The sequence below is a fragment of the Capsicum annuum genome, chromosome 7 (genome assembly GCF_002878395.1).
Source record: "Capsicum annuum cultivar UCD-10X-F1 chromosome 7, UCD10Xv1.1, whole genome shotgun sequence".
NCBI lineage: Eukaryota > Viridiplantae > Streptophyta > Magnoliopsida > Solanales > Solanaceae > Capsicum > Capsicum annuum.
In genome coordinates this window covers 15,437,016-15,444,615 of record NC_061117.1, presented here as the reverse complement: position 1 = coordinate 15,444,615, position 7,600 = coordinate 15,437,016, and positions in this window count along the sequence as shown.

The following is a 7,600-nucleotide window of genomic DNA, read 5'->3' as shown; positions in this document are numbered from 1 at the left end:
ACTTTAATTCAAACACTAGAATAATAAGGTAATTATATGTTAATGAAAAAAATAAAAAAATACGAGTAATTATATTTAATCATAAGAAGTAAAGGTTGGAAAATGAGAAGAAAAGAGATGAAAGATGAATAATGTAAATTGAAAAAAATTAAAAAAAATTAATAGAAATAAATAAAATATAACCTTATAATTATATCACGTAATTACACCCAATTCTCAACCTCTAATTGAGAATAAAGCTATGTAATTATATCTAATTTTAATCCGCTTGTGGTTTTTCAAACACATCCTTAACTATTTCTTAGTTTTACCTTTTGTCCTAAAAAAAATAATTATTATTTTAGTGGGATATTTAGATAAGTTCAATGACAATTTAGGGAATTAACTCGTAAGACTCAATAGAAATATCTTAATGATTATATCATTATTGAAAGTGAAAAATGCATATTATATATCTACAATTAATTAATTTACATGGATTATGTTACTTAATGAGAAACTTTAGCTACTTCATCTCTCTCATTTTCCATTAAAAGCAGGTGCAATTTATTAGGAGAATATTATTGGATTTTTTAAAGAAACAATCTGATTTTGGGGAAATTACATTTGTTTAGGAGGAGACTAATTAAAAGAGTAATGTTTCTTTTGGCAATTAATCTAAAGTAAGTATATATATATATATATATATATATAGATAGATAGATAGATAGATATAAAGATTTTTTTTTCATTTAAATTTGGCTAAAATGAGAATATTCGGTGACTTTATTTGTCTTCTCTCTTTTACTACTTCTTTCTTTATTTAAAATCTTTTAAAAGATAATAAAAAAGTTGCAAAAAAAGAATAACAATAAATAAGTATTTTCTTTTTTAGAAAAAAAAGGAAAAATGGTAGAGGGGACTACAAGGTGAGGAATCAAACTATACAGTAAAAATTCATGTAGTCAACCAACTAAGGCTACTAAAATTCTTAAAATATTATATACTAGTGTAATTTTACGCGTTTCGCGGGATTGTAAAATCATGTTTAAATCAATTATATTTTCATTTTCATGAACATGAAATAAACTTTTAAATAATATACAGTATAACCTTTCTAAATTAGTACTTGGTAAATTAATAAACTCTCTAAAATAATATTTTTCTCCAGTTTCGACTTGGGTCAGTGAAAAATTATTACCGATTTTGTTACGATATAAGATATATTTTCGAAAGATCTCTATATAAATATATGGTCTCATTTAATATTATTATTTAATAATTTTTTAAAATTACAAAAATATCGAAGATAATTTAGTGAAATATGATTGTAGTATTTTTTTTTTGATAAATTTTTTGAATTTGGTTGAAGCTCATCTCTAATTTTTCTTATTGCATCCAAAAGTTTGGGCGTTATCTTCCACCAAAAAATTGTGAAGAATTCTAGATGCGATAATTGCTTCCTTGCGCATAATTGATTTCAAAGGTATTGTATCATCTTCAACTTCATAATTAATATTATTTTTTTCAATGGTATCCATAATTTTTTATATTAATTCAATAAATATGATACATAAATTAGTAAGATACAATGATTTTGATTTAATTAAAATTAATTTTCATTGAATCTCGAAAATACTTGTTAAATTAAGAAATATTAATTTATCGATTAAACAATACCTCTACAAAATAATAATATTATTTCATGATTTCAATAATATTAATCTAGAAAGATTCAACCGTATATATTTAAGTTAATTGATAAATGTGAATTATTTAGAATACATTACGATATACGTAGTGTATGAACACTTTTATTATAGCAGTAGATGGATAATTTAACGTCTAATTTTCTTTTTAGTTGTGTATTATAAAATACCCGAGTCAAAAAAATATAAATGATCTTACATCATCATATTTGTGTAAGTATTTCTCTTACATACTTTTGAGTAAGACCAAAAATGTGTAACTGAGAAAATTGAAAAAGTAACTCTTTTTAATATAACATAAATAGAGAAAATAAAGAGTATAAAATGTGAAGAATGAAATAATTTATTTTAAAAAAAAAAAAAGAAAAAAAAAATATCGTCCGGATAAATAAACTAATAAAAGCAATGAAGGAAAACGAAAAGGTGCAACTAATAAATAGAACTAAAGAAATGACATTGATTTCTTCTTCTTCTTCTTGTTTTTTTTTAAAAAAAATCAAATCATGCAAGTTATTAACATGAATTTTAGTTGAATGTCGAGATCTCTGCACCTTAATTAGAAGTTTTAAATTTGAGCAAAACAAATCATGTTAGAGAATGTCACCCTAAGAAATGAATCATGCGATACTCGAATTTAAATAATCTATATTTCAATACAAATATCTTTTTTTTTTAAATCAAATTTTTGATGAGATTTGCTAGACCTTTTTTATTAATAGAACTTCGACACAAATAGTGATATCAAATAGGTAACAAAATAAAGCACATAGATTAAAAAGATAAATAGGAAAAGAAAAAAAGAAAAAGAAAAAAGGCAAAGTTACAAAAAAAAAAAAAAGATAAAAAGAAATTTATCCTTTTTCTTTTGCCCATAAAAGGTACTTCTGAATACATCACTTCTCTATGGACCAATTGGGAAACATCAATGAGTCTGCAAAATAAAACCAACACAACATCAAAATAAATTCATTTGTTAAATTTTTCAAGGTATAAGAGATTTTATACATATATTTATATAAATTCACAATTATTGCTATAAATAAACTAAGTTACAATACAAATATTTTCATGTACAGTTTTTTGATATATAATTCTACACATAGTACTAGCGAATTTGTTAAGTATAACTTTTAAAAATTTTAGCTTTTACTAATATTTTTATTATTATGCATTCAGCCATATATTTTATTTATTTTATTATATAATGCTATATACATAGTTTATGTTATGAAATATAAAGCAGAGAAGAAGAATAGAGAGAGAAGAGGGAGACTTCTTTATTTGTCTTGAGGGATGAGAGATCATCTTAATTGAGAATACAATGAATAAAACTCCTCTATTTATAGGAAAATACTCCTAGTTTTTGACTAAAAGACAGATACTTCAAATCCTAATAGATATCAACTAGATCTTATTAGATCTTGATAGACATTTACTATAATACAAATATATTTATAACACTTCCCCTTGAATGTCTAGATAGATAATGTGCCTCGTTAAAACCTTACTAGAAAAAAATCAATGAAAAAGAAATCTAGTGAAGGAAAAAGAGTACACATCTCTGATAATACGCATGTAGGTTGCCTTATTTAAAACCTTACAAGGAAAACCCAGTGGGACAAAACCTCGTAAGAGAAAAAGAGTACAACGCGTATCAACTCCCCCTAATGAGAACATCCTTGAACCTTTGCATCCCAATCTCGTGCAGCATCTTCTTGAAAGTTGCAATTGGAGAAGATTTGATGAATAAATCATCTGCATTGTCACTTGAACGAATCTATTGCACGTTAATGTCACCATTCTTTTGTAGCTCATGTATATAGAAAAGCTTTGATGAAGTGTGCTTCATTCTATCTCCTTTTATGGATCCTCCATTAAGGTATGCTATGCATGTTGCATTATTTATGTATAAAACTGTGAGTACATTGTCACATTTCAAACCACATTTTTCTCGAATGAAATGCATCATGGACCTCAATCATACACATTCTCGACTTGCTTCATGAACAACTATTATCTCAGCATGATTCGACGAAGTGGCTATGATAGACTGCTTTGTATATCTCCAAGATATGACAGTACCACCACATATGAACACATACCCTATTTAAGATTGAGCTTTATGTGGGTCAGATAAGAACCCAACATTAGCATGACCAATAAGATCGGGACTGCAATCTTTAGAATAAAACAAGCTCATGTGTTTTATCCTATTCTGATGTCTCCTAGTAGGAGCAGAAATACACCTTGCTAACAAATTGACTGAAAAGGCTATATCGGGTCTTCTAGTATTTACAAGATACACGAGTACACTATTTGCACTAAGATATGATATTTCATAACCAATCTAATTTAGCATATTTCTCATTTCAGCAAATAATCTATCCAAGAGTTTCAATAATTTTCAAGCTATAAACTTATACAATATAAGGATTATCAATAAGTTTCCCAGAAACTTTTATATTTTGAATCCTTAAAGAAGTTTTCATATAAATTTTGTCAAACGACAATATTCAATATTTCATGTGTGACATCTTCAAGTTTCTGGACTGCAAATCAAATATGGTTTACGCTTACCAAGATGCATCCTTTCATGTCACTTGATAAATGTTTCTACGTCAGCATGCTTCAATTAACGTAGAATTCAGATCCCCATAATCTTTTATAGTATTGCGTCAATATTGTATCAAAGATATCATTGATGATTTCTTAGTTTGTATCGGCTCACAATGCGACATAATATTTTGAGATCTTCTCACGTCTTTATTTTCAGATACCTGAACCTCTCATAAGGTTTCATGAAGTGTTATGTCATAGGTTATTCAAGAGCACATTGCCTTCTTATTATGATTATTTACTCCTCATTTTTCAATGATTATTTCATTTGAAATTGATTAGTCTACCACGCTTCATGCATACAGAGACTTTGTCCTTTAGTGACACAAAATAGGAGCACTTGCAGCTTAAATATGAGATGATTTGACTTGAATTATCTTTTGAATGAGGATTTGATGATAATTCCTAACATATTTCATAACTGCTTATAGTCTCCCCCTTATGTTAGCAAAACTAGCATACGTACTTCATCTTCTTTGAGAAATCCATCTTTATGCATCATGATATATTCATTAATCGTATACCGCTCATCAAAACTATTATATGGAATAGTTGGTTCCTGACCTTGAACCAATTGAGAGGGAAGAAATAATCATAATTTATTGGTTTAATGCATACAAATATTGTATGCAACATATCATATTTCAGACCAACACATAAAGTTTTGTTCTCATTAGCAATGATTTAGCTATTTATCAAAGGCATTCAATACTAAACCAACATTATCAAGATGAATTGTCTTGATTCCACAATTTAAAAATTATATTCTTAACTCAATTTTATCGAGCAAGCAACTTTATCAATGTCAAACTGTATGTTGACAAGATGCCCACATGTGATCATCTCATTGATACATCTTTTCAATATATCACATGATAGGTGAACGGGCTCTTATTCACCTTTTATACTTTTCAGATTTTAAGAGATCCAATCCTAAAGTTTGTTGGTCCAACCAACTTATTATGAGAACAATCAACATTAAAAGTAATGAAGAATTTTCTAATTCTTCAATATATGCTCAATACTCAGTATGCACATCTTTGGGATGTCCCAATCGTTCATGTCAATTTATGAACTTTTATTCTAGAAAACTCCAAGTTTACCATGACATATATATTTTACTTTAGTAAATTTCTGATTTACTATTACATGAATAAATTTCAGATTTACTACTTTAGAAGTAGATTTCAAAATAACTTTTCACAGTTATTCTGCCTCTTTTGGAGGTGAGTTGTAATATCATCACAATCAAGTGCATGTTTGCATTAATAAATTTCTCATTCCTCAGAAATGGAATATAATCGTGCCTTAAGTCTATCAAATTCTGATAGCTATCACCTCTTTCATGATATTGCTACTTCAGAAGCACATCGAGGCATACATATCTTTCAAAGTATATCATATATTGCTACCACATTCACTTCAAGAATGGAGCAAATTGTCATCTTTTAGACCTATCATATATTGCTACCACATTCACTTCATGGAATGAAGCATATTTAATGAGACAAGTTTCATGACTTTTCACCAAATACACATTATTTTGCCTTAGCCATCATAATATCATCATTATGGTGCATTGAGATTCATACTCAATATCTTATCTATATAAAGACGTCTTAGGCATAAATCGATGAGTGCTAACTTTTAGCCCTCAAATAGTGCTAACCAAATGTAAACTTTTAAATTTCAGTCAACCGATACTTTTGAACTATATCACGGTGAAATATATATAAAAAAAAATAAGATAGACAGAAAAAATCACCGAATACAATAATCGTACAAAAATATATCTAACTATGACCATTAATAGTTGACCAATTCTCTAAATAAAGCAATTGACACTTTATTTTATTATATAATGATTAGCTCGGCAGGTGGCTACAAAAATCTTGGAATTTTTTTAGTACTGATATGAGTCAAATGGCCACCTTGGCTTTCGATAACATCATTCAAAGTCAGTACGTGGGGCATCAAGCTTTGGTCGCACTGAGGACACGGGATCCTACATGGAGGGGCCAATTTGAGTACACCAAAGAGCAATCCCACATGTGGAAGATTGCTTGGAGCATTGAAAATTGAGGACTCATGGTTTTGGTCCTTCATTAAGGGCATTTTGTTCACTTAGCCTTGTCCAAGTAACACTCCATGGCCACCCCTTTTCATTAAGGGTATTATGGTTATTTTGTTATGTAATAAGTTAGACTATAAATAGGTTCTACTAGTTCATTTGCTAGTTAGTTTTGAATGATGAAAGATTGAAACACTTGAAAATCCTCTCTCTTGAGAGTAGACCACCTTAGTATAGTCTTAGTTAGGACTTGAAAAAGTCATCCTTAGTATAGGGCTTGGAAAAGCCAATATTATTCTTTGCTTGGAAACGGTGGATCTTGAGGTGAGTCGATTACCTTGGCGGTCACTGTAAGAGTATGGTTTTAATTATTACATTCATTTGGGGTTAGTGTTAAAATACACTTGGTTCTTAATCTTGTAATAATCTTGGTCTCACTACCTATCTTTATTTTCTATGCAATTTCCCTAGTGTTTGTGTTGAATCCGTGTCTTGTTTCATCTTGTGTCATTGTTATTATCTTCATCTCTTCTCTTTAGTTATAATTTCAGTTTCTAGCTTTGTTTTTCGTATCATTTGGTATCAAAGCATGGCTTGATATTGTTCCTACAAGATCAATCTTGGGCTTGCTTGTTAAAAAATTCAAAAAAAAGTGTTAAAAATTGAAAATTCTAGAAAAATAGCAATCTGTCCGTGTTTGTGTTCTTGGCCAAAATTGTGTTCTTGTCGTGTCTTGGCCGAGATTTGTTTGTTGTGTGACTATATCTAGTAGTGTTCTTGTTTGTTTTGTAGTTTCTAGTGTTAGTTTTCTTGTCCACTAACACTTTGAGTCTAGATCTAAACTTGAGCTTGAACTTGTTGAAAGTTGTTATTGTGAACATAAGCTTGGCCCATTATTGTTGACCATTGTTGTGGTGGACTGTTTTGGCCGTACGGTTTTTCCTTGGTGTTCTAAACTTAACCACGTGATATTGTTGTTATTTGGTGGCTTGAGAACCATTTTGTTGAAGTTGTAGTTGTCTTGGCCAAGTGTTGGAGATATTGTTATTGTGAATTGGAGTTGGCCGTTGGAATTGTTGTGAAGTTCTTCACCTTCCTTCATATATTGTTAGAACATAAAGTGAATGTTAGATCCTAAAAGGTGAAGGAAAAAGGTGTATGTACTTGTTAGTTTTGAAAGACCCCCAATCACCAAAAGACTTTATATCACTTCTCAACCACTTTT